We start from the raw sequence: 12,468 nt of genomic DNA, 5'->3' as shown, positions 1-12,468 counted from the left end.
ATGATGGCTGTGATCACTTGAGCATCTGCTGTTTACAGTTGTTAGTTCAAGCTGGCACTGTAGTTAGTGCATTGATGTCACTTGAAGGTCAGGCATAATAATCAGTTGTGGAATTTTAAGATGGACAGTGTGCCTCTTCAGGAGGTGGAGAGCTGGTTCTTCTCTTGAAAAATATTTGAAGCTCAGAAGCAATTCTGACACTACTTACAATATCCCACTAGGACATGTGTAAGACTTTGTTAGAAAGTCTTGACCATTGGAACTAGGAATTTGTTCGAATCTGAAGAATGAGATCATTTTCATGTGCATTTGAAACACAAACGGAAATACTATCAAGTATTGTTGTCGTGTACTTCTGTGTACATTGCACAACTGGTAAGTACTTGTTTAACTTATTGCTATGTCTGTGTTAACAAAATTCTTTCACCAACAGGTTTTCAACTGGCTATCTTTGGATTACATGCAAGTGGCAATGATACATGTGATAAGTACAGAACTTATCAACAATATAGTGAGGATGGGTACAGTTACTCTTTAAGTGATATTCTGAAGGGAGTGGAAAAGTTCCATAACATTGACATTAAGCCTTTTAAGAAGTTGGAGGTTGTAAATGGCACATATGCTACGACTCCAATACCAATAATGTTATGTATGGTAATCCTCAGTGGACTGGCTGGTGTTCATGTGAAATTACTCATGAAAACAGAGTATCCAGTGTCATATTTAGCTTTGACAGGTCCAAATACAGTTGATTCTAAGGGTTGAATTTTGTGGCTGCAAGGAAAATGAAAGATGAACAAACCAATACCATTGTTTTATCATAGTTCTAGGAATCACTTCTGCAGTGTGATTCTTGGTTTGGTTCACCCTTTGATGGACATTTATGCTTTAGGAAGTGTGGTAATAGAGATAGGAACAGTTCATCTGTCATTCATCCACTTTGTCTGTCTTCTCCAACACATCCAGTTATGGCACATTCAGGTATGTGGCCTCAGAATTTTTTGTTAGGAAAATTAAAGGAAGGTGACACTACTTTTCACATTGCTGTTATAGCCCCCAAAACATCATGTTCATCAATTGGCATTGGACCTACCAGACTGCTGACACCCGTTTTATTGAGGTTGTAAATTTTGTGGACCAAATTTAAATTTTTCCTTCCCATCTTATAAATCATCACATGAAACAGGCACATTAGTTTTAAATAAAACTCCGACCTGTCCAAGGATTTTTGTTTCAGCATGGTCAGATTATGATGCTTATTACTGAGCCAGTCTTTTCGTACAATTTTTATTTCCTCCCGATTTTGTTTGTGATCATAAACTCATTAGCAAGGCAATTCGATGAATATTTTGTCAATCTTTAACAACTTTCAACAGTTTCCCATCAAAAGTTCTACATCACTGGTAAATACTTTTAGATGTTTAATTTGTGGATAAAAGTTCAAATTTGAGGTATTTCCGGTAACACGAGATAAACCAAGTGTACACAACAGGTTTGCAGTCTGCCACCTCCCCACTTGATTTTTATGTTTTAGCATTTTCCAGATCTACTGCAAGCTATAACCAATTTTGTGTTGTCTGTGCGTGATTTCTGTGTATTTTCTACAAGAAAGGAAGAGATATTTTAAGAAAAATGGTTTTCAGCTTGAAAGTGCAAAGTTATCCATGTATAATTTATTTCATACTTGTATTAAATCAGTTTCTTTCATCAGCAATTTGATATCCAGTTAATCCCACCTTACTTTACGAATAATCTTCAAAATGGTGGGAAAAAGGCTCCATGTATAGATTGTATTTCATGAAGTTTTGTAAAGCAATTCAAACTCAAACAAAATTGTGTACTATGAATTATTAAAACTTTCAGTAAATTTGTTAGTTGAGAAAAAAAAAATCACTCTTACCTTACTCTTCACCTTTTTTAGTTACCATGTATCTGTGAATTCAACTAACATACAGCTGTCATATTAGCTCAGACAGTACAGCCAACATAAGGAAATAAATTTGTAGTAGGAAAAATAATTTTCCCTCTTGAATGTGTTTATTACTGTGATGGTCTAGTTAACCCCAAGGTTCAGTTAATTCAAACCTCCCATACATGTTTTAGTTCAGTGGTCATTAAAATTTCCCCCCCCCCTTCAAGAGCCAATACTGACATTGTGTGGTAGCATCTTGAACCAGATAAGTACCAATCTTATTATGAATGAGTATCCTACACAAACTATTACGTTGTGAGCCCCCAATAGGCTAGCTATAGTATGGGTGTGCGATAGGTATGCTGCCGGCCCCCAAGTACTGATCGTCAAAAGCCGGCACCACTCGGCACACTTTGTCGACTGTTTCACTGTCAGGAAAGAGGGAAGGAGAGGGAAAGACGAAAGGATGTGGGTTTTAAGGGAGAGGGTAAGGAGTCATTCCAATCCCGGGAGCGGAAAGACTTACCTTAGGGGGAAAAAGGGACAGGTATACACTCACGCGCACACACACACATATCCATCCGCACATTTACAAACACAAGCAGACATATGTAAAGGCAAAGAGTTTGGGCAGAGATGTCAGTCGAGGCGGAAGTACAGAGGCAAAGATGATGTTGAAAGACAGGTGAGGTATGAGCGGCGGCAAATTGAAATTAGAAATTAGCGGAGATTGAGGCCTGGCGGATAGCGAGAAGAGAGGATATGCTGAAGGACAAGTTCCCATCTCCGGAGTTCTGACAGGTTGGTGTTAGTGGGAAGTATCCAGATAACCCGGACGGTATAACACTGTGCCAAGATGTGCTGGCCGTGCACCAAGGCATGTTTAGCCACAGGGTGATCCTCATTACCAACAAACACTGCCTGCCTGTGTCCATTCATGCGAATGGACAGTTTGTTGCTCGTCATTCCCACATAGAAGGCTTCACAGTGTAGGCAGGTCAGTTGGTAAATCACGTGGGTGCTTTCACACGTGGCTCTGCCTTTGATCTACACCTTCCGGGTTACAGAACTGGAGTAGGTGGTGGTGGGAGGATGAACTAAGAGGTTACGAAGGTTAGGTGGACGGCGGAAAGACACTCTTGGTGGAGTGGGGAGGATTTCATGAAGGATGGATCTCATTTCAGGGCAGGATTTGAGGAAGTCGTATCCCTGCTGGAGAGCCACATTCAGAATCTGATCCAGTCCCGGAAAGTATCCTGTCACAAGTGGGGCACTTTTGTGGTTCTTCTGTGGGAGGTTCTGGGTTTGAGAGGATGAACCATTGATGCCACTTCCTTATACACAAATATCCCGCACGTCCAGGGCCTCGCTGCGATGGAGCACTTCCTTTCACGCCGATCACCTGCCACCCTACCTAAAACCTCTTTCCTCATTACCTTAGCCAGCTTCATCCTGACCCACAACTTCTTCACTTTTGAAAACCAGACATACCAACAATTAAAGGTAACAGCCATGGTTACCAGGATGGCCCCCTCGTTCGCCAACCTATTCATGGGTCGCTTAGAGGAAGCCTTCTTGGTTACCCAGGCCTGCCAACCCAAAGTTTGGTACAGATTTATTGATGACATCTTCATGATCTGGACTCACAGTGAAGAAGAACTCCAGAATTTCCTCTCCAACCTCAACTCCTTTGGTTCCATCAGATTCACCTGGTCCTACTCCAAATCCAATGCCACTTTCCTTGATGTTGACCTTCACCTGTCCAATTGCCAGCTTCACACGTCCGTCCACATCAAACCCACCAACAAGCAACAGTACCTCCATTACGACAGCTGCCACCCATTCCACATCAAACGGTCCCTTCCCTACAGCCTAGGTCTTCGTGGCAAACGAATCTGCTCCAGTCCGGAATCCCTCAAGCATTACACCAACAACCTGACAACAGCTTTCGCATCCCGCAACACCCTCCCGACCTGGTACAGAAGCAAATAACCAGAGCCACTTCCTCATCCTCTCAAACCCAGAACCTCCCACAGAAGAACCACAAAAGTGCCCCACTTGTGACAGGATACTTTCCGGGACTGGATCAGATTCTGAATGTGGCTCTCCAGCAGGGATACGACTTCCTCAAATCCTGCCCTGAAATGAGATCCATCCTTCATGAAATCCTCCCCACTCCACCAAGAGTGTCTTTCCGCCGTCCACCTAACCTTCGTAACCTCTTAGTTCATCCCTATGAAATCCCCAAACCACCTTCCCTACCCTCTGGCTCCTACCCTTGTAACCGCCCCCGGTGTAAAACCTGTCCCATGCACCCTCCCACCACCACCTACTCCAGTCCTGTAACCCGGAAGGTGTACACAATCAAAGGCAGAGCCACGTGTGAAAGCACCCACGTGATCTACCAACTGACCTGCCTACACTGTGATGCATTCTATGTGGGAATGACCAGCAACAAACTGTCCATTCGCATGAATGGACACAGGCAGACAGTGTTTGTTGGTAATGAGGATCACCCTGTGGCTAAACATGCCTTGGTGCACGACCAGCACATCTTGGCGCAGTGTTACACCGTCTGGGTTATCTGGATACTTCCTACTAATACCAACCTATCCGAACTCCGGAGATGGGAACTTGCTCTTCAATATATCCTCTCTTCCCGTTATCCACCAGGCCTCAATCTCCGCTAATTTCAAGTTGCCGCCACTCATACCTCACCTGTCATTCAACAACATCTTTGCCTCTGCACTTCTGCCTCGACTGACATCTCTGCCCTAACTCTTTGTCTTTAAATATGTCTGCTTGTGTCTGTATATGTGTGGATGGATATGTGTGTGTGTGCGCGAGTGTGTACCCGTCCTTTTTTCCCCCTAAGGTAAGTCTTTCCACTCCCGGGACTGGAATGACTCCTTACCCTCTCCCTTAAAACCCACATCCTTTCGTCTTTCCCTCTCCTTCCCTCTTTCCTGATGAAGCAACAGTTTGTTGCGAAAGCTTGAATTTTGTGTGTATGTTTGTGTTCATTTGTGTGTCTGTCGACCTGCCAGCACTTTCATTTGGTAAGTCACATCATCTTTGTTTTTATATATATTTTTCCTTCGTGGAATGTTTCCTTCTATTATATATATATATATATATATATATATATATATATATATATATATATATATGACACACAAACAAACAAACTTCATGTACGAGGCGTGCTTTCTTGTGTGAATATGTGTGTGTGTTTTCTTTGCTGAAGGTGAGGTATGAGTGAGCTGAAGGTGGCTTTACACAAAAGCTAAAATGTTTAAGTTTTTTTGTTATGCTTATTTGGACTACATGGAGTCCTCATTGCATCTTCTAAATGACCAGACAATGAATTATGATATTTATTTTTCAAGTAGTTCATTTTTTTAAAACAGAGCCTCAAGGAGATAAGTTGAGATAAAAGGTTTAGTATAAACAGCGCATAATCTCATATTTTTTTATAACTGATAGGCACACATCCCCAAAATTAAATGTATTCCTGCTTTTGCAAAGGTCTATAAATTGAGCTTTACGCTGTGTGATGTGTTGAAATTCAATTATTTCATTTATCAAACCAGTTTTATGAAGCCTCTATTGGCAAGATAACCCGAGATCTTTATGTTCAACATGCCCAGGTTCTCTACAAGAATGAAACAGCTTCATATATTTCCAGTGTCCGCAAATATACTGAATTGACAAAAGTCCTAGGATAGCATTATGCAAATCTACAGATGGCAGAAGTATTGCATATATATAAAGTATTAAAGCACAGTGCACTGGTGGAGTTGTGATTTTTATTCATGTGAGTCGTGTGAAAAGGTTTCCATTGTGATTATGGCTGCACGACAGGAACACAAAATGGTAGTTGCAGCTAGATGCATGGGACATCCCATTACAGGAATCATTATGGAATTCAACATTCAGTGATCCACAATGTCAAGAGCGTGCCGAGGATACCACATTCCAGGCGTTACCTCTCACCACGGACAGTATTGTTGCCGACGTCCTTCAATTGATGACGAAGAGAGGCACTGTCTGAGTAGAGTTGTCAGTGCTAACAAACAACACTGAGTGAAATAGCTGCAGAAATCAATGTGAGACATATGACAAACATAACCATTAGGACAGTGTCGCAAAATTTAGCGTTAATGGGCTATTGAAGCAGACGATCAATGTGAATGCCTTTGTTAATAGCACAACATCACCTGCAGCACCTCTCCTGGGCTCATGACTATGTTGGTTAGCCCCTAGATGACTGGAGCCCCTGGACGACTGGAGAACTGTGGCCCAGTCAGGAGTCCTGATTTCAGTTAGCAGGGATCAAGTGTGCCACGCAAAGCCACAGGCCCAGATTGTTGAAAAGGTACTGTGCACACTGGTGAGGCTCCATAATGGTGTGGGCTGTGTTGACATGGAATGGACTGGGTCCTCCAGTCCACGGGCTACTTGGATACCATTTTCAGCTGTTCGTGGACTTAATGTTCCCAAACAATGATGGAATTTTTATAGATGGCAACTTACAATGTCACCAGGCCACAATTGGTGGTTTGAAGAACATTCTGGACAATTCGAGAGAATGTTTTGGCCACCCAGGTCACCCGGAACAAATTCCGTTGAACATTTATGGGACATAATTGAGAGATCAGTTTGTGCAAAAAACCCTGCAATGGCAACATTTTCACAATTACGGACAGCTATAGAGGCAGCATGGCTCAATACTTTTGGCAGGGACTTCTAATGACTTGTTGGCTCCATGCCACGTTGAGTTGCTGCACTACGCCAGGAAAAAGAAGGTCCAGCATAATATTTGGAGGTATCCCATGAATTTTATCACTTCAGTGAATTTTTTTTATTTCCTCCAAATATTCTTTGAAATAGGATGCCATATCTTGGTAAATACTTTCAGCGATAGATAAATCTGATCGGAGCATAGCAATAGTTGGACAAATCTATTTCTTCATGTTCATTTTTATAAAATTGCTGTTTTGCTTCAAATGCAAACATTTTATTAGTTATTTGTCCAGTTACCTTGTTTGGTCCTTGCAATCCCACATTAAGTCTGTTGAATTTTTATGTAATATCGAACAAAAAAGCTGTTAGTGCCCACTATCCTAGATGCATGTTATAAAATGAGAACCACGGGTCACACTAATATTTGATTTGGGCCATTTGCGGCCCATGGTTCAACAACCAGTTTTTTAGATCATTACACAACGTAGTGGGTTCGTATGTTAACGCAATGTAATCATTCCTCTATCCACTCTCACCGAGTTAATTTTAGAACTAGGAATCATGAAACGTTACTCTTATTCTGTGAGTAACAAAATCCTCTCAAACCAGCTGAAGTATATGGCCAGTTTAGTAGGACTGTAATCTCAATATGTCATCATAACTTCATCTGCAATTATTTTCAAGACGCTTCGGAAATGTACACATCATCTCTGGACAAAACGTATAACTAATTGTAGTCTTATCTGCAAATCTCTCCCAAACAAACACAATTTAAAATCTGTTCCACAGGACACAATAAATAGCAGATTTTTCACTTTGGGACACTCCTGTCTTGTCTGTTAATATTTAGATAAAATTAATCATTCCATCGATTTGTTAGGTTACATAAAAGTTTATATTTGGAACACACCAACTTAAAATCCAATTCCAATTCATGTTTTCTTTAAGTAATATTATCACATGAATGTCACATGGAAGTCATAGTCATGGCCAGTTCCCATGTGTGATGGCTTGCCTGCACAAAAAATTAGAGAACTTGACTCTTGGAACACAGTTTGTTGTTAGGAGAAATGAGGAAAATTGGAAAGCCGAAACAACTTGCAGGCTAAAGAAAGAAAAGTCACTTTACACCCCACATTTGGAGAGAGTCACTGTTTAGGAAAGGAACAAAATATATGACTGAAGTAACAACTACTTAAATTGCAGATTACCAATAGGAGGGAAGACCACGAAAGTGAAAGCCAAATGTTAACAAATCTGGCATAAATTAATTAAAATTAGGCTACACACGAAGAGCTACATTAATCCCTTAACCCTTTCACTGTTACACATGTACTCTCTGCATTCCATGCTGAGTGTGGCTTTTTTGTGATTGTACTGCTCACTAAAGTTTAAACGCAGCCAAAACCTCTCAGACAAACAGAAGCTAAACGATGTCAAAGTTAGCGTAAGGAGGGCTATGCGTGAAGCGTTCAGTGAATTCGAAAGTAAAATACTAGGTACCGACTTGACAGAAAATCCTAGGAAGTTCTGGTCTTACGTTAAATCAGTAAGTGGCTCGAAACATCATGTCCAGACACTCTGGGATGATGATGGCATTGAAACAGAGGAAGACAAGCGTAAAGCTGAAATACTAAACACCTTTTTCCAAAGCTGTTTCACAGAGGAAGACCGCACTGCAGTTCCTTCTCTAAATCCTCGCACCAACGAAAAAATGGCTGACATTGAAATAAGTGTCCAAGGAATAGAAAAGCAACTGGAATCACTCAACAGAGGAAAGTCCACTGGACCTGACGGGATACCAATTCGATTCTACACAGAGTACGCGAAAGAACTTGCCCCCCTTCTAACAGCCGTGTACCGCAAGTCTCTAGAGGAACAGAAGGTTCCAAATGATTGGAAAAGAGCACAGGTAGTCCCAGTCTTCAAGAAGGGTCGTCGAGCAGATGCGCAAAACTATAGACCTATCTCTCTGACGTCGATCTGTTGTAGAATTTTAGAACATGTCTTTTGCTCGAGTATCGTGTCGTTTTTGGAAACTCAGAATCTACTATGTAGGAATCAACATGGATTCCGGAAACAGCGATCGTGTGAAACCCAACTCGCATTATTTGTTCATGAAACCCAGAAAATATTAGATACAGGCTCCCAGGTAGATGCCATTTTCCTTGACTTCCGGAAGGCGTTCGATACAGTTCCGCACTGTCGTCTGATAAACAAAGTAAGAGCCTACGGAATATCAGACCAGCTGTGTGGCTGGATTGAAGAGTTTTTAGCAAACAGAACACAGCATGTTGTTCTCAATGGAGAGACATCTACAGACGTTAAAGTAACCTCTGGCGTGCCACAGGGGAGTGTTATGGGACCATTGCTTTTCACAATATATATAAATGACCTAGTAGATAGTGTCGGAAGTTCCATGCGGCTTTTCGCGGATGATGCTGTAGTATACAGAGAAGTTGCAGCATTAGAAAATTGTAGCGAAATGCAGGAAGATCTGCAGCGGATAGGCACTTGGTGCAGGGAGTGGCAACTGACCCTTAACATAGACAAATGTAATGTATTGCGAATACATAGAAAGAAGGATCCTTTATTGTATGATTATATGATAGCGGAACAAACACTGGTAGCAGTTACTTCTGTAAAATATCTGGGAGTATGCGTGCGGAACGATTTGAAGTGGAATGATCATATAAAATTAATTGTTGGTAAGGCGGGTACCAGGTTGAGATTCATTGGGAGAGTCCTTAGAAAATGTAGTCCATCAACAAAGGAGGTGGCTTACAAAACACTCGTTCGACCTATACTTGAGTATTGCTCATCAGTGTGGGATCCGTACCAGATCGGGTTGACGGAGGAGATAGAGAAGATCCAAAGAAGAGCGGCGCGTTTCGTCACAGGGTTATTTGGTAACCGTGATAGCGTTACGGAGATGTTTAACAAACTCAAGTGGCAGACTCTGCAAGAGAGGCGCTCTGCATCGCGGTGTAGCTTGCTCGCCAGGTTTCGAGAGGGTGCGTTTCTGGATGAGGTATCGAATATATTGCTTCCCCCTACTTATACCTCCCGAGGAGATCACGAATGTAAAATTAGAGAGATTAGAGCGCGCACAGAGGCTTTCAGACAGTCGTTCTTCCCGCGAACCATACGCGACTGGAACAGGAAAGGGAGATAATGACAGTGGCACGTAAAGTGCCCTCCGCCACACACCGTTGGGTGGCTTGCGGAGTATAAATGTAGATGTAGATGTAAATGTAGCTACTTGTGCCGAGTGACAGCATTCTGACCACTCTCAAATACATATGATCCATTTTTAAGAAAACTATTTGGTGAAAAAATTTGATTTTCACATATATTACAGCCCCTTATCTTTGCTCAATAGAAGACTGAATTTCTTTTTGTTATTCATCGTGCTGCATCAAACTAAGTAAAACACTGCACAAAATTTTGAAGAGTTTGCAGAAATAATGACACACTGCGTAAACTTTGTGTGTGGTTGATTTTGCTTTATACTTTGTCATGTATGAAATGTAGACAAGAACTAGCAATTTTATTTGAATTTGAGAGCAAAATGATATTTCATTTCATTCTCAAGTTATATCTGGCAGACGGCAGCAAGTCCCATGCCCATTTCTGCCCCTGTAGATAAGGAATTATGTGGTTCTAATGTTTTATAACTGGTTCAAGATATCAAAACAACATTTTTTGCAAATGATAGCCTGTAACAAGGAACATATTTTGTTCAATAAATACTCTAAAACTTTTTTATTCTCCGAGGTATAGAAGTAACTCATTCACAGCAGTGAGAGGTTGGTGGAATCAGACACACAAACACATCAATAGCACTTCAGGGAAACCCGGGGCTGTTATTTAAACATGTCCTCACAACCTGGGGAGAGGCAGAGCACCATGAGTTAACTCGTCCACAGTTGTTAAAGGTGGCCTACAAAAACCCTTTATGGCAAATGAATATAAACATTTTGGGAAATGGTATTACTTGTCTTTCACATTTCTGCTTGTGTTTAAAAATTAATCTTTTGCCATGCCAAAATTTCAAATGAAACTTTTGTTCTGTCAACAGAAGTAGCTACAATTAAATAAACAAAAGATGCCTGATACAAAGCTCTGTTAAGAAGTTAAATTCATATGCCCAATGTACTCAACAGCACAGCGCTGAAGTCACACTGAGAAATATTATGGTATACGCTCCAAACCATTTCATTTGAGATGACTATGTGGTAAATTTGTGATGCAATTAGGAGAAACATGTAACTATAGTTGAAGGGAGTACCTGGGAAAGTTATGTGTAAAACTATTAAAATGAAGAAGCTTGTACTTACTGTCTTACATTTTTAATAATAGGGTAAATATAACAATGTTGCAACAGGCATAAAGGTATTCTTTGGGTTCATCATCAGTACTCTAACAACAATGTCATATTTAGTGAGAAAATTTGTTTATAAATAATATACATAATTATCACAAGACATTGCTTTCTCAAATGAGGTACTTTTAAACTATATAAGCCATATAATGTGGCCATTAGATTACACAGTTTTTATAATGAGAACATAAACTGCAAATCTCTGTATGATGTCAGCTGATTTCAAAATCTTTCACTTTCACACACACCATGGAGTAATCTATAGATCAGAAGAGTATTAATGAAAGGGTACCTAGAGTCTCAACAGTACAATAAGGGTGGACAACCAAAACGAATGTAACTTTTGTGTCTTTCTTTCCATGCTTTGCAACAGCTTTTAAACACATACTTACAGGTAGAGAGGTAGGTACTTTCACAACATGTTATCAGTGGCTTTTAAAATGAATCACGGATTTGCAAACTTTTCAGTTTCTGACACTGACGTAACATTCATTTTATGCTACAGAGGGAAAGTGAGTTTGCCCCTCAAACTGACTCAATCGCTTAAAGCTTTCAATCTTTATGATCAATATGACTTACCTCCATACCCCAAACTTTTAATGTAATGACCAGTTCAAATATAACTGCAGCAACTAACTATTTATTCTTGACTGCATGTTTATAGCCAAAGGGAAGAATAAAACTTGGCACTTGCATCAGAAAAATGTCTGTGTGGTTGTAAACAAAGCTTGTTCTTCAAACAAGTAGTATATTATATTGCTTGCACTGTTAGTAGTAGTGCATCTTGGACAATTTTATGTTTACTGATCCCTATTAGGCCTTCTATGACATGATCCCAAGAGAATTTTTCAAACAGGCCAGCAAAGGCAGCAAGAACAGCAGCATTTTCATGTTGAGTGTCACATGGCAAAAATATGAAATTATGTCAATTAAATATAAAGGATGCAAATGCACTGTGGCTGCAACAAAAATTACAGATATTTGTATCAACAGAATCATTCATATAACATCAACTTCTTCCTGCATGCTTTGTGACTCAGTGTTATGAAAAGGTCACTCAAAATGTGGAAGAAATAAACAGTGTGCTCAAGGTATGCTGCTGAATTATGGCAAAAAAGTACTTTACTATTACAGTCAGTTGTGAAGATGTCACTCAAAACTACAGAAATATAAACCATAATTAATTAATATAATGGGTTATCTTGATCATGTTGACAATGTTAAAGATTACTAAAAACCACCTCACTGGAATTGTTACAAATATATGGTGTAACGACCAGTTTTGTTTGTTGAACATCTTCAGGTTGCCGAGTTGTGCTAAAGTCACATAAATGTATGTAATGTTACAGACCAAATCCAAAAACACTGATCATAAACATTCTGCCAACCACCTGACTAAGTATGGTGGGGAGACACAGGATGCTGT

This window comes from Schistocerca cancellata, chromosome 8 (genome assembly GCF_023864275.1).
Source record: "Schistocerca cancellata isolate TAMUIC-IGC-003103 chromosome 8, iqSchCanc2.1, whole genome shotgun sequence".
Taxonomy (NCBI): domain Eukaryota; kingdom Metazoa; phylum Arthropoda; class Insecta; order Orthoptera; family Acrididae; genus Schistocerca; species Schistocerca cancellata.
Note: the sequence above shows the minus strand (reverse complement) of the source record.